The 20,403-nt window shown below is 57.5% G+C and overlaps 1 protein-coding gene across 4 annotated transcripts in view; it reads right to left on the bottom strand.

The window, feature by feature from the left end:
- Positions 1-17,264, bottom strand: part of ZBTB46 (zinc finger and BTB domain containing 46) — a 46,141-nt gene extending 28,877 nt beyond the window's left edge. For 2 of the 4 annotated variants that reach the window (XM_074318019.1, XM_074318020.1), the window contains exon 1: positions 17,044-17,264. The gene's annotated coding sequence lies outside the window, so the exon portion shown is untranslated. Of the gene's footprint in view, positions 1-16,491; positions 16,644-17,043 lie in introns of those variants that run through there. The other 2 variants (XM_074318017.1, XM_074318018.1) reach the window with 2 other exon arrangements.
- Positions 17,265-20,403: the final 3,139 nt, after the last annotated feature.

Raw genomic sequence — 20,403 nt, 5'->3', positions numbered from 1 at the left:
AGGGACCAAACATGCTTCAAGTTGAGGAAATCAAGCATTTACACTCAAGGCCTCAGTTGAATGTTCCACGTGGAGTGGCAGCTGCTCCTTCCTTGTGAAGGGAGGACCTCAGCTTCAGGCACAGACGCAAATGAGCCAACGCAGGTCACACAATCTGAGATCCGACTTGAACGAGTCTCTTCACTTGCCAGTAAAACAGATCCTTCAAGAGTTAGGAAGAGCACAGAGAAGGAGAAGAAAGCCCAGTGCCGTTTGTAGAAGCAACAACAACCTCACAGGGCTAAAATGAATTCAACTCCTATGGAAAGTTACGAAACAAATTATCATTCAACCAGGGCAGCTTAAAAATCAGCTATGTACTGCATAGAGATTTGGTAGTAAGAAAACAGTACAACTTTCATTGGGGAAAAAGTTGCCTGTCTGTGAAAAAGAAAAGGAATCTAAAATAGTGATCCTCTAACACAGATCAGCCTGCTGTGGAAACCCAGCAGATGCACGGAATGGACCCTGCGGAAGCTTCAGGAGAGCGGGCACATGTGCATTTCACAGTCAGGAAGCCGATCGCGGGGGTCCCACCCACCTGACCGCAGAGGAAGAGCGGCTGCCCTGTGGCCAGCTGCCATTGCCTTTCAGCAGCTGCGACCCTAAAAATGGAGGTGCCCTGGGCAGAACAGCAGTCGTGTCATGTAACCACTGACAAGTGAGATACACACTTGAAACTAAAGTAAACTCACAGCACGAGGGCAAGGACAGCAGAGCACCTGCCCTGCCCTGGTGGTGTACACTGTCTGATGGAGGCACACCTGGCCGCAGGACACACACCTGTCCCGGGGACACACACCTGTCCCAGGGACACACCTGTCCATAGGACACACATGTGAACTCACACCTGTGGATGGGTAAGCTGATCATCATCTCTGTGCTGACGCACAGGGTACAGGGCACTTTCATGCACTGAAAGGTCCACGTGTGGCACCCTTATGAGTAAGGGACTCTTTCAGAGGGGAGCCTGTGGTCCATGAAGGGACACAGATGCCCGGTCACTGTAAGGTTAAGCTAAGGGCTGGGTGAGATCAAGGGGCGAAGGGGATACCTGTCACAGCGCTGCTTCCTGAGACGGCACGAAAGTGATGCCAGCATCACCTGCCAGTGGCACCATCTTAATGCTGAGTTCCCAAACTCCCCGCTTGTATTTCTCCTGTAGTTTCTCTACTACTTACTTTATTTACAACTCACTAATCTCAGGATAATTCAGTTTCAGCCAGAATCACTTGTGAAACAACTACTTTGGCACCAAACCAACTTGAATCCACATTGCAGACCAAACCCCAAGAGTCACGTTGGCCTGAACAGTGCCAGGGGCTCGTGAGCTGGCCCATGCCCACCACAGACAACCAGGACCACGGTGACAGTGCACGTCACCAAGCAGCCACATAGGAAGGGATGCCAGCTGAAGGCCCGGCCTGTCTGGGAGGGCAACGTGCCTGAGGCTTTCGGTGCCATTTCCAGCTACGAGTGCCTCATGGGCAAAGGCCAAATAAATCACCGTATTGGAAAATGCACACGAACCATGAAATGAGAAGACCGCTATGAATATATTTCATTTGCTGCACTGTGTATTCAAAGTCTTAATTCCGGGAGCAGGATGGGGTGATTTTTTCTTTTGCCCCTAATGAGCTCTACCAGGAAGGCAATTTGTTAGAATAAAAGTGTAAACTGCAATTTAGACCTTGTGTCCCCATTCAAGCCACACAAGCGTCAGGTCTGTGCAGGGATCTGGGACCTGCAGGCCAGCAGGCTCCTCCCTCAGGTCCAGTCATTCCCTCCCAAAGCTGCTTCACACTAGGCTTCATCTCACCTTCTCATCTCTGACTTCTAACTTCTGCATGTCGGCTAGGCTTAGCTTATTCAAAGTTTTCCTTAAAATGAAAGGTAACAAATGTTTTAAATTGGAAGCAAGATGCCCTTGGTGCAGGACCAAACCCCATCTGAGCCTGGTCACGGTGGCCAAGCAGCTCCCTCGGCCTCACGAGGAGGGAGGTGAGCGGCAGACGTCTGAGCCGGTCACTCTACTGCGCTAAAAACTGCTCTTCGTAATGATGTTGGTGAGGTTTTTTTAAATGGGCCACATTTCAAACAGACACATCACAAAGGAGATACACGGATGGCCAGACACGGGCAGACACTCCACTTCATCAGCCCTTAAGGAAACGCAAGTGAAGCCACAGTGAGATGTCTCCACACGCCCATCACAAGCAGAAGGGTGACCACATGCGGTCAGGGGGCTGAGGGGCAGCTGGGACCCTCACTCTGCTGGTGGGAATGCAGGAAACCAACGTGGCAGTGTCTTCAATAGTTGAACAAACACCATAGGATCCAACAATTCCAACACTGGGAACCCACCCCAAGAAGTGGAGGCCGGCCACACAAGGATCACACACAGACATTCGAGCACGTTACTCATAAGGCAAAGTCTGGAAACAACCAAATGTGCATCAACAGGTGAACGGATAAACAGGCAGGTTTATTCCAACAGCGGGACATGCTCGGCGGGAAGGGGGACACACCCGGCGGGAAGGGGGACACTGCCACCTTCCCACCCCTGTGCCCAGCTAAACGTCACACACATACACACAATGAATCTCAAAATAATTGTGCTGCAGGAAAGCCAAAGGGAGAGTGTATGAGCCCCTTTCCATGAAAGCCTAGAAAGTGCAGACAGTCTTCAGAGGGAAGCACAGGCAGGTCAGCGGAGGCCCTGGCTGGGAGGGGTGAGTTCCCAGGGTTGGGGGACTTCCGGGGAGGGACACCTTTACCTGGTGGTTTCAGGACTGTGAGCAAACTCATCCATCACACTCTCTAAATGAGAGAAGTTTTATGTGTAAATCACACCTCAGTAGAGCTATCAGAAACCTGATTTTGTGGAAAGTTTCTTGTTCAACTACACAACTGTGCTAATTTGTTGACATTTGTTACAGGCTGAATCGTGTCCTCCAGTTTGACGTGCTGAAGTCCCAACCCCAGGACCTCAGAACATGACCTTCTTTGGAAATTGGATCCTTGCTGATGGGACTGAGCTGAGGTCACTGAGGTAGGTCCTGACCCCGTCCAGGGGGAGGTTTGGACACAGATGCACAGGGAGAGCGTCTGCGAGGGTGGGACGGACGGTGCCACTGCCCTGAATCCAGGGGCCACCAGACGCTGGAGAGAGGCCGGGGAGACCCTTCTCAGGTTCCGGGATGGTCAGAGAAGAAATGTCAGCACACCCACACCATTCTTACATACCAGGCACACTGCCGAAGCCAGCAGCGTGATTCTGTAATTCGGTGTGTAGGAAAACACCGGTCGTTGTCACCACCGGAAATCAGCCCCTCGGTCCCTGTCCCACTGGAACAGGCTCCGTCCAGCTGTGTGGAGGGGACGCCACCCCCACTCCGACATGTGTCCTCTGTGCTGGAAAGCCCAGCTTACGGCACAGCAGTGGGCGATGAGCGATCACTTTATGGCATTTATATGCACCCTGTTGTTACACTCATGGTTCCGGTTTAAGGTTTAAAGTGAGCTCCTGACTGGAAAGACACTCTAAGAAGTCTTCAGATGGGGGACGGGAAGCGCTATTGTGCGAATTTTCTCTGTGAGCAAAGGCTGACACCGTTGGTTGCTGGACCTGACATCTCCCAACTCCAGCCAGCATGACCTAAAAATGCCAACCTGTGACTGGCGAACTGCCTGCTGCCCGGCCCCTCCCGTCCCTTGCTGCTGAGGCCTCTTTCGGTTCCCTCACCTCCATCGAGGCCTGGAGTGCCTGCCCACCTGCTTACATGTCACTTCCTCTCTGAGGCACCCCACCCTGACCACAGAGAGCCCTCCTTTCCAAAAACTGCGGGGTGTTGCCTCCTGGCCCTGCCTCCCGTCACACGGCCCTGTGCCTTGGAAATTCTAACTGTAGGAGAATTCCGGGATCTCATCCGCTTCACACATTACCCCAATCTGTTTACGTATCAGCCCCAGTTGTGCACAGAAGCACGGGCCTGCTCTGAGGTCACTGCCCACCTGCCCAGACAGGGCTCCCCAAGAGGGCAAAGCCAGAGCAGAGTGCCTGCAGGTCAGCACAGAGGTGCTGCAGGGGAGGGGCTGGGCTGGGGGCCGCTTCCCAGTAGGGGATACACACCAGTCAGGCCTGGGGAGGCCTGGGCTGGGGTTCAGGGCCTTGGGCGACCCCCACACTGACCCGGGCCTAGGACTGACCGAGTTCCGGCCTGAGCCTTAAGGAGTGGCACCCACTCTGCACTTGGATGGGTCTGTGCCCAGCTACTCGCTGTAGGAGCAGAGACCTGAGACGGTGTGGACAGAGAAGTACAGCCACTCCAACGGCCAGGCCGAGCCCTGACCCCTTGAGATGCCAGACCGCTGAGCCACCCGCCCCAGCCCGGGACTGCAGCCCACCAGCATCACCGGGACAGAAGCAGCACCTCCCGGGCCCCGCTGGCCACAGAGCTGTGAGAGACAATGTGCCTGAGCCTCAGGACAGGCGGAGTGGAGCCAAACCCAGAGGCGCCGAGAGCACTGTGCGCGGGGAATCTGGCCAGAGACAGCAGGGTGAGGACAGTGACCATGACCAGGAGAGGGGCAGGCCAGCGAGAGACTCTGCAACCAGCGCAGAGCTGGGGCCTGCCGAGGATTGTGCCAGGCCTCAGGGTGCTTGGGGCACCAGCCACCAAGACGGGAAACCCAGAGGCCAGCGCCAAGCGCAGCCATCAGCAGGGTTCCCAGGCGTCCTAATTCAGCTTCCAGCACATGGGACAGTGGCCTGGGGCCCTGAGCACAGAAAAGGACCTGGCAGGGCCTCTGATAAAGGGCTGTGTGCCCACCTGAGGGCAGCTCTCTGAACTTCCCCTTTCTCGGCTTCCTTCCACGGGTGGGAAGTTGGTCTGGGGAATTTCTTGTTTTGTGGGGAGGGGAAGGGAAAAGGGAAGAGGTCACCACTTTTTGCTCGTGCTCCCTCGCACCTCCTGTGAGGTCCACTCTGGACCTTCCATCTGTAAACCACGCTCATCCTTGAAACGCCTCTCGGCTCACCCAGGCTAAGCAGGAGGCATCCAGCTGTACAGATGTGCTCGTTTCACAGGTCAGACCTGGAAAGGCAAGTTCTGGGTGGAATCAAGAGGGCTGGGGAGCCCCTTCTGGCCGGACTGCCGCCTCCTCCAGGAAGCCTCTGGGGCCCCTCACGACAGCACGCACTGACCTGAGTGTGGCTGCCACTCCCCACAGGGACCACTTCCGATGCTGAACAGGCTCAGTGCATGCTCTCGGGGTCAACACAACTATAACATCTTTTGTGCATTAAACATGCAATATCGCAATCTTACTTTGTAAACGTCCCACAGTAAGTGCTGGTAGAAACAGGACGAGACGAGATGGCAAATTCTTGATCCTGGGAAAGGGCTGGATGGTGGGCAGGGAGGCCACGTGCCCACCAGCCGCCCACCCAAGACATCCCAGCTCCGGCCACCAGGGCTCCCCCGATGTCCTCCGGATGTAACAGCACACACGCTCTGGGCATCAGAGTGTGACATCACACGTGCAGCCGAAAGGTGGGCTCTGATGCTCAGGGCTAGCCACAGCTCACAGCAAAGTCGGGGGAGGGGACAGACAGCTATTTGCTGCCACAGGCTGAATCGCGTCCTCAAAAAAGTCATGGTGCAGTCCCAACCCCCCAGTACCTGTGACTGTGACCTTAATTGGAAATAGGGTCTTTGTAGATTTAACCACGATGAAGTCATAACCCAACGGGACTGGGTCCTTATAAAAAGGGGAAATCTGGGCAGACACACACAGAGGCAAGGCCATGTGAGGATGGAGGTGGACAGACGGGGGGACGTGGCCACAGTGCAGGGACTGGGACACCTGGACAGCTGAAGAGGCAGGAGGACCCCCGGGGACGCGGGAGGAGCAAGGCCTTCCCACCTGGATTCCAAACTTGTGGCCTCCAGAACTTGAGAAGATACATTTCCATTGTTTTATCACTTTGTGGGCCTTTGTTACAAAAGCCCTAGTTGAAAAGCCACACGTCACCTTTAGAAATTACGTTTTCTTTAATAGAAAGCTGACAGGCTCCACAAGGCAGAAAAACGACTTCTGGGTATTTTCAATCTGAGTGACGCTGTGACTTGAAATGTTCACTCCAAACACAGTGCTGCCTGCTGCCACGAGTGTCTACGCGGGAAACAAAGCCACGTGGGAGCAACACGGTGGAGTCTTTGCTTGTCTTTTTCAACTTTTTTTTGAAACACTTTCCAAGCTGAGGAAAAGCTGCAAGAATAATTCAGAGAACCGCCACCTGCCCCTTAGCCAGATGCACCATTTGTTAGCGTTTTGCAACATTTGCTTATATCAAAGGACACGCTACCATCTTCATCAGTCACTTTTCCTTAAAAGTTGCATCACTGCACATTGCCCACCTGCGGGGGGGGCGGGAGAAGGCAGCCGCGGAAACCGCCGGCAGGAATGGCAGTCACGGGCCTGCACCACCCTGAACGAAGGGGCAAGCCTTTGTTCACACCGAGTCTCCGCTGACCGGCTCACGCATGTGCTCTGGTTCCCAGCAGTGAGCCCGTTCAGCTGACAGGTTTCCAGGTGCCACTGTCACTTCTGCAGGAGCAACGGCCTCCACATGGTCAGCACGCATTAGAACCTGAGGGAGCAAGGGGTGGGGACTCCATGGGGGCGGTGAGCCCCAAGCAGACTGGGCGCAGGCTGCAGCTGGGACCTCACACAGGCCTGCCTCATGGCGTGGCTTCCTGTCCACGGCACCAGCGGCCAGGCCAACTGCAGGAAGCAGGTCACAGTGGCCCCTGGGACCCTCACAGCAGCCACTGGAGCCTCTGACCAAGGGGGCTGAGGATAGCACCAGCTGGGGCACAGGCCAGGCTGCAGGGGCCTGAGGCAGGGACCTGTGACAGACACAGGAGGCCAAGGCAGGGGGGCAGAAGTGGGCCCCAGGGTGGGGTCATCTGGACCCAAGGTCATCCGGGCACCACATCAGAGGGCCCTGAAGGGAGGGACCGGTTCTTACTCCCTGGGCTGGGTCCAGGCGTGCAGTGCAGGGGAGGGCAGGGAGGTTCAGGGCCCTATCTCACCCCCAACCCCCAGCATGTGAGGGAGGCAGAGTGCTCCCGGGGAAAGCCCCTCTTAAGTCCTGGGCTGGGACCAGCTCCAAGGACCTTTAAGAAATGAAACTCCATGATTCACGAGGAAAGAACTGGGATCTGCCAGTGACTTGGGGACTTGTGAGGGGGTGCACCGTAGGGGCCACCAGCTCTGGGGCTGCAGGGTACATGAGGGGTTCTCCCAGTCTGCCCTACTGACAAGTGACACTGAAGGAAATCGGCACTGAAAGCGCTTGCTCAGCAGGGCAGACGGTGGGGAGGATGCCCACCACCCCGGTCCTTCGTGGTGGCTTCACCGTCCTCGGGGCTGCACCAGGTTGGGGGGCCGGGGGTCCAGTCAGCGCTTGCTGGCCTGGTGCAGGCTGCGTGCCACAGAGACCACACTTCACCCCTGTCATCAAACCCAGCCCATGTGCCTGCCCCGGCCTGACTGATGGGGAAGGTCATGGTGGGCTGCGGGACAAACGCCTCAGCCACTCTCTTCCTTTAAAATCCAAGTTAATCCTGTGACTTAATGGGAAGATTTGAAAGGTATCTGGGCCTAAAAGGTACCAAAAGAAATGTACTAGATTCGGAGAAAAGAGTTCAAAGGAAAATCGGAATTACGGAGCTGGTAAAATTTAATGTGAAATCATAAAGGCCCATAGACGGTGGTGATGTACAAGCAGAGAACCTCCAAACGCCCATCCTTCCGGAAGGCAGCCGCAGTACTCGGTGGGCAGACGGGTGGTGTCTCCACCCAAGGAAACAACCGATAATACCAGTTTGTTCAAAAATGCTCCCAGCACTGCTCTTTGTAAAAAAGAAACAAAGTCCTGACAATTAGAAAATGAAAAGTTCTGACAATTAGAAAATGACCGAGAAAACCATGACACAGTAAAACTAAACGGGGCCCAACTTAGAGAGGCAATGACACGTCGTTTCCGTCAACGCTGAGAAGTTTATAAGACAGAAAAACGGGAAGAAACCAGAGCAGAGAAGATGTGACCTGAGGCTATCTGCTCAAATCCCCTTTCCCTCCAAAGCAAGTTCCTTACTGATGAAACTCGAGGATGAAAGGTGTGGGCGACAGGCTTGCTGGGGGGGAAGCACCAAGGGAGACGGACGTCCTGGACACAGAATTCAGCGTCCATGTGAGAGCCGTCCAAACACACACCCGACCTGTCACGTGACGGCACCACAGGGCACTCTGCTTGGCTCCCACTTTCCTCACAGGTCCCAGAGCCCGCAGGATGGGGCCAACCACTGTCTCATCCGGAAGCTGAGAACTGCGTGGGGCAGGGCCCCCATGAGGGGGGAACACAGGCGGCTCCTTCCTGCCCCCACCCCCGGCCTGCCCGGCACAGAGGGGCTGCCAAAGCCCCAGGCCTCCAGACTGACTTCTAAAGAGCAAAAGGTGTTCTCAGGAGGCACCCAGGAGCCTCTGGCAGAGGCCCCATCCCCCACAGTTGGAGCAGGTACCCAGGACACTTCTACCACTGCACTCACCGCAACTGCAGATTATGAGTTTCAGACCTGTCCCTTACGATATTATGTGATGTGTTAAGTGCCACGTGGTACTACAGTACAAAAGAAACTTCTCTGAAATTTGAAGACTATATTTCAATAGCTGCTATCCTTAGTTCTCCTGCGTATCTTACAGGAAGCACTAAAAACGCCATCCTGAAAAGGGGCCACCAGCTGCCTGGGGGACAGAAGCTCTGGCCTGACCTGTGGGTGGGCACACATGCAGTTAGCAGTGAAAAGACAGGTGCCAGCGGAGACCATCCTGCTTTGGAGCCACGCAGCACGCGGCCCCCCCAGCGCCCCGCAGACAGCCTGCGCTCAGCCTCTGCTCACCGTCCCTCCCTCCCTCCTGGCCCACTACGTCTCTGCACCTCTGTGTCTGCACAGCAAGTGTGGCCATCTGTCTTGGCTTTGTCACTCCCCTGCCGGGACACAGGACCCAACAGAGCAAGGACCTTGTTGGAAGTGTGTCCCAGACCAGGAGCCCTGCTTGCTGTGGGCGCAGTCACTGACACGCTGGCCTGCTGTAGCATGAAGGGAACAAACGCCGTGACAGGTGACACTGGTGATGGACAGAGAAGTCCCAGGAAACACTGGGATTGAGAAATGCATGTGGAGATGTGTCAGGCAGATACAGGCTGCGACGATGAGTCACGTCCCACAGAAAGTGTGTCTGGAACGGGACCTCATCTGGAAAACAGGCTTTTTCTACATAAAACCAAGTCAGATGAAGTCATTACAGTGAACCCTAATTCAGTATGACTGGTGTCCTTGTTAGAAGAGGGGAGGGGGCCATGAGAACATGACAGGAGATGGGGTGATTCGTCCACAGACAGGACACCCAGGCCGGGGCAGCTGCCACATGCTGGCAGATGCAGGAAGGACCCTCCTGGGGGCCCTGCCCACACCGAGATTTGACTTCCGGCCTCCAGGCTGTGAGAGAATAAATCTCTACAGCTTCAAGCCACCAGGTCTGTGGTACTTGTTAGCACAGCCCCGGGAAATTCACACAAACAGCAAGCTGACTTACATCAACTGCTCCCATTCAAGACAACAGGAAAGGGCTGTGACACGGGCTGGGAGTGGCTCTTAAAAGGAGACCCCCCAGCCCCGTTGGCAGCAGTGCGCTGGGCCTGAGCCAGTCCAGCCCTTCACCCCGGAAAGCCGCTCAATCAGAATCCAGAACCGGCACCAGGGCCGCCCCTCCCCCACACTGTGGCCAAAGTGCGGTTCCCGCCAGCGGCTGCGAGGGAGAGGTGGGGTGTGCACATTGCATGCCTGTGTGAGCGTGAGAAGACCAGCGTGCTCCACGGGCCGCCCGAGGCAGCCGTGCAATGAAGGGAGGACCCAGGCGTATCCCGGACCACTATGGGGTGGTCCACACACCATGCTGCCCCCAAAACGGCTTCAGACCAACTCATGGATGCATCTCTATCTAACCTAATAGTTACGTGCTCCTTTTAGTGCGTATCCCTAAAATACAACCAAGACACCCACCTCCTGGTGTCATGGATGCTCTTGCTTCCTAAGACAAGGCAACAATGGTTTAAGTAGAAGATGAGGTTGTTACGAGTAATGTTACGCAAACACGGCGGCACTCGGCCTGCTGGGTTCCTCCAAGGGACAGCACGGCCACGGTCTCCGAGGAATCCAAGAGGACGGGATGCATGGGCCTGTGGCTGACCCGGACCTGCGGGAGTGCACTGGCTGGGCCTGGGGACGGTTCCTTGGCACGGAGCCTCCCCGACCCGCTTGGTACACACGCACATGCTCACGCGCACCTGGACGGACTCCGCCTCTGCTCCGTCTCCAAGAACCACGGTTGTCCTGCAAGCAGGACCCGGGGCAGGGAGCCGTTCTGTTCCAGGCCCTCTGGCGTCCGGGTTTCCAGCACACAGAAGAAAGCAAAACCAGCAGCAGGGATCAGCAAGCCAGACCAGGAGAGAGGCAGACACAGTGACACACCGGCTGCCGACACCCAAGTGTTTGCTGCCCTGTCCGACCAAAGTCAGGGAGGGCTATCAGCCTGACTTGGGGCCTTTCACTACAGGGGACGTCCAAAGACTGTCACATTTTCACTGCCCTTGTCTTGTTCTGCCAGCAACGTAAAGAAAACAACTGGGAAAGTCGAAACGCACCCAACTGTAAAACCACTTTCTTCAGTGCCCAGCGGGCCATCACGAATGCACGGTGGGTGCCCCGGTGGGTAGTGTGGCTGCTGCTGGTTTCAGAGAAGTTCTTCGAAACACTGAGGCTGAAGAAAACAGTCTTCGCACAAAATAACATACAAGCAACGAAATGACAGACACGTGTTTCTGCATCACCGTAGGCACTGGGAAACGGCCTCCTGGAAAATCTCCACTTCCTGTTTATGGAGTTACCCATGCAGAACCGAAAACGAAAGCAAAGGTGGTAAGATATGATAAACGGGTTCTGGTGCGAGACGTGACGCTGGACAGAATTCCTCGCAGAGCCTCACTGGCTCCAGACAAGAACCACGGCTGTGGTTTAGCAAGTGTCCTGAGTCCCTTAGCTTCCCTTCAGAAATCAAAAATTACAAACGCACACACAGTCAGTCACAGTCATATCCAATCACAGGACAGAGCGACTTCATGAGGTTCCGAAATTGCTCAGGACAGAAGACGAGTCTGCAGGGGCCCCAGCGCTCGCTGGCGGGGCCTCTGGCCTCTCGCTCGGGACTCGGCAAGACTCATATCCACAACTTTCTCCTACCTCAGAAGGTCTGTACAGGAAAGTCACCACCTGCAAACCTTATTCAACAGTGAGTTCTCACCATCAACACTTCAGAAATGAGGAAGAAAGGTGATGGAGGGGAACTGAGAGGTCCGACCCGCAGGAACGAAGCATGACCGGCAAGCAAGCCACACTATGTGCGTGTGGGGAGGGGGTGCAGCCGGATGGGGGCCACGGAGCTCACAGAATGCCTGTCCCTGGAAAGATCCCTGCCAGGGTCGTCGCCTTGTTTGTGTGACAGGCCCCAAACGAGAATTCAAGAATTCATGGAAAGCTCTGGAAGTCTCCCAGAGCCAAGCTGTGCACACACAGGCCCAGCAGACGGTGTCTGAGGGGCTCCTGGGTCGCCTCCTCCCATGCCTGGATCCAGAGACACACCAGAAAGTCAGAAGGTGCTGTTTAGGGAAAGCGGGTTGGCGCCCAGCACACTGCACATACTGGGCGAGGGAGCAGCCGCGAGGGAGGGGACCCCAGGCAAGGCGAGCCCTGACGACACGCTCCTCTCCTCTTCAGGCACACCTGCCATCACTCCCCAGACCAGAGCTTCGTGTCCCCATCCCCCCCTCTCTGTCCCAGTTCCTGTGGTGGCCTCGCTCCTCCTGGGCCCTCAGCACAGGACTCCTCACTCCCTTTGTAAGAGAATGTGGCCCCAGGGTGCCCTCCCTGGGGCTGGTCTGTATGACCCAGTCCCGTCTGAACAGCCAGTTCTCACTACAGGCGGCAGGTTTCAGGGGCCACGAGGCTTCTTTAGAGAACGCAAGCTCAGGGCGGGTCAGGGCCAACGTGCCCAGTGCCCCTGGGCATGCAGCGACCACATCGGAGCAAGACTCCCAGCTCCAGAGACCCTCCGACGTTGAGCTCCTGACCAGCCATGTGGGTACTGACATTTCACTCTGCACAGCCCTCGCGTCCTCAAGTCACACATGCCCCGAGACAGCCCTCGCTTCCTCCCTGACCCTGCTGGGCCACCCTCACGATGGGTTTTCCACTGACTGAGTCCACCCTCTCGCTGTGGTCAGCTCCTATCTGCTAGGTCCCCTTGGGCTGGTCTCCCTCGGCAAGGCCCGCCTTGGGTGCTGTGCAGATGTGTCACTCACATCACCGGCTGCACCTCTGCCACTGGGCCATGCGTGGATTCGAGAAAGCCTGCCCGTCGGCACCCGCCCGCCACACTCCAGAACCCGAGCACCAGCTCTGCGTTTCTCACAGCCCAGCACAGTGCCTGAGCTCTGGCTCTGCTTGTGGGACAAGCTCACAAAGTGTGTCTGGAGAGCAGCAGTCAGCACTGCAGCTACGAGCTGGGCTTGGCAGACTCCTCTTCTGCTCAGTCAGGAGTCGTTTCTCTCCTGCTCCCAGGGCATCGTGTCACTGAGGAGGGAAGGGCGCAGGCTGACCCTGCACTGGCCGGTGACCCACACTGACAAAGTGACTTGCCCAAAGCCACGTGGGTTGCGCTGTCCCCGTGTCCACCTTTCACAGGGGCAGCTCTTGATATGTGAGACCCGTAAGCCCTCCGAATGTAGCCCAAGACACAGAAGTGCCTTCTTTCTGCTCCACACAGAAGGGACAGTGTGACACGGGGCCTCGGGTGCAGCACACGCCAGCTGAGGCAGGACCACTTTCTGCACAGCAGCTGCAGATTATATGGAAGGAGAGACATGAAGCAAAGAGAGAAACAACAATGTCTCACAAACAAAAAATACCTGTATCTCATGCAAGTGGTGATTCTGTCCAAATTTTACCTAAATAAGGGACATGTTAAAAACCAATAGTTCCCACAGTCATGGCTCTTTTCCGTTTTGCGTGCAATTGGAAATGATGGAGGTGCCACCCTGCTGAAAGGGAACGCAAGAGGGAGAGGGGACTGCACACCGAGCTCACTTGACGAGCATGATGGAGGCGCCACTCGGAACGCCAGGAAAAGAACTCTTCCAAAAGGACGGAGCACAGTCTACACACATGGACCTACAGGAAGTGACAATGTGTGCTGGGACACAAGCGTGGGAAGGCAGAATCTGAAACTGCAATCATTTCTCACGCCCACCCCACAGTCAGGCAGCCCCCAAAGGGTCCTGTCCCCTCACTGGTTATAGGACAGAATTTGCTGTGAGGGCTGGACAGTGGGGTCCAGCGCTGGGCGGGGGTGAGGAGGGGTGTCTGCGTGACATCCTTTCCCTCTGATCGTTCTGTCCACCCAGTGCTGTGCTCTGCGTCCTCCTCCGAGCTCTCAGGCCCATTTCTCACTAGCACTTGTCACCCATACCAGGCCACCTCAATGGTCCCTGTGTGCCCCCCCATCCCAACAGGTCACCAGCCCCTCTGCAGGACTCTCTCCCCAACCTGGCTGAAGGCTGCTCCTAGCAAGTCCTCAACGATGCCGGAGTTGTCATTAATAAGAAACCCTGGGACTGTCGCTGATACGACTCAAAAAACACATCAAAACACAAAAGCTCTGTAAATGCTGCTGTGCTGAAAACCCAATAACATTGCCTCTTAACTTTCTGTTCTAAAATACCTAGGTTAGCGATTTTTAAAAATCCAAACAATGATGTTTTAAAATACTCTGTAATGTTTAAATCTAAGCAACAGTGAAATGGCACTGTTGACAGATATGAACAGAAAACTTGACGTAAACCGCACTGAGGTCAAACCTGACTGGTCTAGCTTATTTTCATTCTTCAATGGAACAACTTTCAGTTCGTCAGAAAAGGTTAGTTCTCTTTTCCATCTATAGAGAAAACCACGGGCCTATGCTGTCATCACTAGCAGACCAGGACACAAAGCCCGAGTGCACGTGTGAGGGACAGTAAGTATTTAGGCCAGAATGGCAGCGATGGGGGCAGAAACTCAATGACCCATGGCCTGACACCCCAGCCACACTGGCCGTAGCAAAGCCACAGCTAATCAAAGGACATGCGAGCAGGATGAAACCAGGACAACCGTATGTATCTAAAGACTTAAGTACGTCTGGGCCTCCACAGAGATTTCGCCTCACGCTTACTCTTAGTAGACAGGCCTCTGAAGCAAACCTGTGGCACCAGAAGCATCTCCTCACGGGGGTGGGGGAGTGGAGAGTCACAGAAGTCCTGACAATCTGCCATCACTTGGTCAACATTAGGGTAAAGGATGTCAAGTCAGAGACAAGAAAAAGCCGACATTTTCCTGAGCACATGAGCTGGGCAGGAACATAAGCCCCAGCACAGGGGACCACTGCGGCAGGTGCTGTGACACTAGGTGTGGGCACAAGAGGAGCAATGGTTTCTAGAACTCTCCTGTCACTTTAACACAGCAGCCAAGAGGGCATCTGAGAACAAAGTACCACCAAAGTGAGGAGTCAGCGCCAGCTCACACTTTCTCAACACCCCACACAAAGTGGGTCTCCTCCGCTCTTGGAGGCCGGTCTAAGACCTCTGGTTGAGAAGAAAGCAGGAGAGCCATACAGCTGTCCCAGAAACACAGACCACAGGGACACAGTGGCCCAATTTCCCTTAATTTGAAAAACCCCACATAAGGACAACGTTGGAAAGTTCACCCTTGTTAAAATTTAATTTAGTTTAACATGTTTGTAAACAACATAGCACCTAGCAATAAAAGGGTGTCACACTTCAGGGTATGTCCCCAGGTCCTTGGAGCAGCTCCACTGTGTCACCTCAGCCTTTTGGGACTAACATGTGACCGAGGGGCACGGGGGCACGCTGACCCTGGATAACTGAGTGGGGGGGCACAGCATCCCAGAGGGCAGGTGCCCCTGCAGGAACACTGGGCCGACCCCAAGCAGCGGGTAGTGGACATGAACAGTAGCTGAGCACAGAAACCGGCTTTCCAACATGAAACAGCTAAACCTGAACAGAAATTACCTCATCTGCTGAAAACAAAGTTCTTCCATCCGTGGCCTCGATGGGAGACTTACCTGAATGTGTTCCTGAGACTGAATTTGGGGTTTCTGGACAGCCTGGAAAGAGCACATTCCACCAGCTCTCACAGTAACCCTCACCCCTTTCCCTTCACTGAAGGACGTGAAAGTAATTACTAGCTTTTCCTGGGACGCAGTGTTTAAGTTCCTACTTAAATCTTCAGTAACTTCTGCCTAAGCACATTACCACCCACTATGTCCTTTCTGAAATGACAAGGCGCCCCAAAGTTTCACTTCAAAACAATCTACCATAAACTATACCAAACTGAAGGGCTCTGCTTTGGTAAAGTACTATTCTCTACCTCATTATTCATGTGAAAAAATCCCTTATATTCATTTCCTTTCCATGAACAAACTGTTTTCCACCCTCGTGGCGGGGAAATGTCGCCTTGCACAGACAGCATGCGCGCCAGCAACAGAGTGAATCTTAAGTCTGTTACCAAACCTTGGAAAATAAATCCAATGTGAACGAGTCTACAAACTGATACAATTAAAATGCACGTGAGTACTCGGTGCACAGGTGTCTGTGCACAGCCGGTTGCTAAACGCGTTGCCTAATTAGCATTTCTTTAAACAATGCCGGTAACAATCTTGCCACTGTAATCCACCACAAATGCGTCGCTGAGATTGTAGCGGGGAAAGCATGAGGAAATTTCGCTGAGAATCTCAGTCAAACTTTCTTTTGTTTATATTTCCTCTGTGTCAGAACATATCTGCTCTTCACTGCATTTGGTTCCCACCCAGGCTCCTCGGTGCAGCCCTATTGTGCGTGGTCCGCTAACCCTACGATAATGAATTTGTTGGCGGGGATGGGGGAACCCCAACTAGCCAGAGCCCCCTCCTGGCGCAGGAATTCCCCATTTGCCATCAGGATTGAGTTGTCAGATACTGACTCGTGCTACCCTGTGAAACTGACATGTCTATTTACAGAGAAACAAAGACGCGGATCGCAGCGGACCCCGCTCCCTCTGCGCGTCCGGTCCGCTCCGCGCGCCTCGTCCCCTCCACGCGCCTCTAGCCGCCCGGCCCCGAGGCCCCTGCGCCCCGATTCAGTCGGTAATTAAAATGGAGACGAGGCCGGTGCCCAGCTTCAGGGGGAGACAATAACCCCCAGGGCCGGACAGGGCGCGGGGACCCGCCCGCACCCACCTCCCGCAGTTCCGACTCTTGGCAAACTCGGCGCGGGCGGGTCCGGGTGCGGCTTGGAGGCGCGGGCGGGGGGTGCGCAGGGCGGCACGGGCGGGGGGCGCCACGACGCCCCCGGGCTGCCTCCTGGGGCCGGGCGTTGACGCAGCAGAAATTACCAGCTGGAAAATTCCCCTTTCGGAGGTGACGGGGGAGGGACCGCGGCGGCCGCGGCAGGAGGCGCCGAGGGCGAGGGGCGCGGGGCAGCGCAGCCGCCTCCGCCTCCGCGAGCAGCCCCGCGGGGACCCCGAGCCGCCCCCACCCGACCACCCCGCCCCGCGCCACCCGAGCTTGGGGACCAGCGGGGCCCGGCCCGGGTCGCTACCGCCGACACCAGCGCCGCGAACGGGGCGCGCCGATCGCCGCCAGGAGGGCGCCCCCGCGGGCGGGGCGGGCGGGCGCCGGGCAGCAGGCGGCGGGGCGCGCCCCGGCTCGGAGCGGCCCCGGCCCGGCCCCCGCCCGGCCCGGCCGCGATGCGCCGGCCGGTCGCGCGGACAATGAGCCGGCGCCGCTTACCTGTGACCCCATGGGGCGCAGGCGAGGGCGGGCGCCGCGGCCGCCGGACCGGAGCCGGTGGTTGCCGCCACCGCCGGGCGAGCGCTGCGTCCAGGCGTGTCCGAGATGCGCGCTCGCCTCGGCTGCTCCGTCCGTCTGTCCGTCCGTCCGTCCGTCAGGCCGGCGCGCGCCCCCGCGCCCGCTCCAACCCCGCGGCCCCCGCCGCCCGCGCGCGCGCCCCGCCTGCGGACCCCGACCCGCCCCGGCGCGCGCCCGCTGCTGCTGATTGGCCCGCGCCGCTCCCTGGCCGCGGCCACCGCCCCGGGCCCCGCCCCCGCCGGCCCGGCCGGTGCGCCCCGCCCCTCGCTCAGCCCCGGGCTCCGCGCCGCGGGGCGGGAGGGGGCGCGGCAGGGGTCGGTCCTCCTCCGGCCCCCTGTGGGCGGCCGGACAGCGGAAGTGCGGCCTGGAGCTCGCTGGGCATTGTGGGAAGCCCCCTCCCCTGGGCTGGCGGGGCGCGGAGGCGGCGCGGCGTGGGGTCTCTGGGTACCCGCGCCCCTTCCCGAGGGGCAGAGCAGCCGGAAGACCACCCGGATGGGAGACGCGGGTCGGGAAGAGGGAACCCTAGCCCCTGCCCGACTGCGCACCCCGGCGCCTTTCCTAAGGGGCGCGCGGGACCCGGGCCACAGGCTGTCCCCGAGCCCCGACGCGCAGTCGCGCCGCGCGTGTCTCGCAAACTTCGCGACTTACCCCCCTGCCCAGGCTGCTCTGCGGGCCGCGCGCTGTACAGCGAATGTGCAACGAGAAAGCGTTCCCAGAGCCCCGCAAGGGCGCGGTGCGGAAGACCTGGGCACCGCAAGCCGTCGCCGTCGGGGGACCTCGGCGCGCCCAGGGAGAGGCACACCTGGGGCGCAGGCCGCGTGACAGTGCCTGCCACTGGGTCATGGGTTTGGATAACTTAGCATCCGCGACCGTGCGCGGTGATCCTTCCCGCCTCGCCTGTCGAGTAGGGGTGCGGGGCCCCGCACCCCCCGCAGGCTATCTGGAATCGTGCTGCCCTGGATGGGCCCTGCGCGTCCCTGCTTCCCCCATTCTCAAGCCCTCGGGCGGGTGTAATGGGAAGCGTGGCCCCGCATTCCTGGCTGGCCTATGCGGGGGCAAAGGCCACCTCGCTTCCTCTCCCGGGCGCGGCGGTGGGAAGGGAGGTGAGCCTGTGGCTGACCAGCCGCGCAGGGGAGTCGAGCACGGCCCTGCCATCCAATGGGGAGGCGCCGTGGGCCGTCTGCGCCCTGCCTCCCTGTGGGCCCAGCGCCGCGGAATTCCTCGGGAGGTGGGAGGCGGCGGGCCATTATGGATGCTTTCTCAGGATGTGTAAGGAGGCATTCATTGGGCTGCAGTGGGAGGGCAGGTCTGGGGGGTGGAATTCTCCTTGAGTGAACAAGGGCGAACGTCGGTCTGGCAGCCAGGGATGAAAGGCTCGGACACTCCCTCCCTGCTAGCCAGCGGCGCCTGTAAATGACTCTGCAGGCTCCCTTCCTGCTGCCTGGCCTGGCCTGGCCCTGCCGGCCCAGGAGCCCCCTTCCCAAGCCCTTCTTCTGGAAGACCCTCTGCAGCACACCCCTATTTTCTGGAACAACAGGCCCACATTTCCTAGGCCCTGGAGAGGTGGGTGCTGGGCACAGCCACCCTGAGAAGTGGATGCCTCTAGGCCTCCAGGAGGGTCACCTGCCTCCTCCCTTTGAAAGGACAGGGCGTTCTCTGCAGGAGTCCCCCACCTGCCTACCTAGAGCACAGTTGTAGCCTCAGAGGAAAGGTGGCCAGGGAGACTAAGGCAGTTTTTGGAGTGCCCCCCAAACTCGGGAGAACCAGACCCCTATGCCTACCCGCTTCCCTCAGAGAGAGACCCAGCCTCTCCTAAGAAGGCTATGCGCATGTACACACACACACACGCACACACACACACACACACACACACGCACACAAAACAGTCTTCAAGGAGAACAACCTTGCTGGATGGCACGTTGTCCAGCTGCCTCCTTCAGAGCATACCGTGGTGTTCAGTCATTCCTCAGGAGGCTTGCCCATGAGAACCAAGACTGTGCCTCCGCAGGGCCCATGCCCCTGCCAGCCTGGGGCTTCCAGTCTTGGGAGAAAGCCTTGCTGAGTCCCTGGAGCCCTGGGACTCCCTCCCCACTCCCCTGTCCTGCATCATGAGGAATCGAGGTTACCCCATACTCTCCAACAGTCTTGCCAGTGACTGGGACTGAGACTCCCATTATTCCTGCTCCAACAACCAACAGAAGGGCAAGGAGCCTGAAGACGAGGCTGATACAGCAAAAGGCAGAAGCAAGGACAGCCCCAGCGAGCCCTGATCAAGCTGTGTCTGAAGGCCACCCTATCTCCAGACTGTCACTGTTCTGTGAGCTGATGACACCCTTTATGATTTTAGAAAAACACAAAAGCAAAAGTACTAATAGCAGTAGCTGGACCCCCTGCAGCCAGCTCAGTGCATCTAGTCTGATGGGGGGTTGGGGGGTGCTGGCAACATGGCCCCAGGAACTCCACACTCAACAGTAACCAGTAGCAGCTAAGTTGCTACTGGGATTGGACTCACAATGGGCAGACGTCAGGCTGGGTTGCAAAGCCCCCTCTCTTGCTGGGGTCCCCTGGACCCGGTGAAGGTGACATATGCTGCACCTCTCCCTGAGGCCTGGCACAGACCCCAGGAAGCATCTGCTGCCTGACAACCAGCGGCCCTTCACTGTCCACAGATGGGCAGCTGTCCCCTGGAAGCAGCTCTGGGAGCAGGCAAGGACCAAGGGGTGGTCCTCAGTGGTGCTTTGACCAGGGCACCCAGTGTCCAGGGCCGGGAGAGCCAGCAGAGCCAGCAGATGGGTGTGTGGTAGGGCCCAGAGGATAAGGTACCTGTGAGTGCCGTGGTGAGGGCCAGGTGTGGCCCTGGCCTAGCTAGTGGACAAAACATCAACAAACGCATGGTCAGACTGTGCACTGATGAGGGCTGCGTGTGGTCACTCTGGAAATTCAGCCCCGCCACGTGGGTGAGCTGGCCCGAGGGATACCGTGATGCCTGTGAGGGTCTGGGGGCCTGGAGAGAAGGAGCAGAAGCACATGAGGGATGGGGACCTGGGGGCCCAGGGGCAGAAGCGGGCACCCGCCGCCCCAAGCCCAGCATCTGCCCCACCCCCACTCACAGACCTCAGACCTTTGAAGGACGGGCTCAATTCTGTGAGCTGTGTGGCTGGCAGGGCCCAGCCCTCTGCACCCACAGCCCTCTGCCTGCCCTCCAACCCCACTGTGGCTTCGGGGGATGGGGAGACCCAGCCTCATGCCCTGTGCCAGGTGCTCTAATGTCACCAAGGGAGC

Source organism: Rhinolophus sinicus, linkage group LG13 (genome assembly GCF_036562045.2).
Source record: "Rhinolophus sinicus isolate RSC01 linkage group LG13, ASM3656204v1, whole genome shotgun sequence".
NCBI lineage: Eukaryota > Metazoa > Chordata > Mammalia > Chiroptera > Rhinolophidae > Rhinolophus > Rhinolophus sinicus.
Note: the sequence above shows the minus strand (reverse complement) of the source record. Positions and strands in the feature narration are given on the sequence as shown.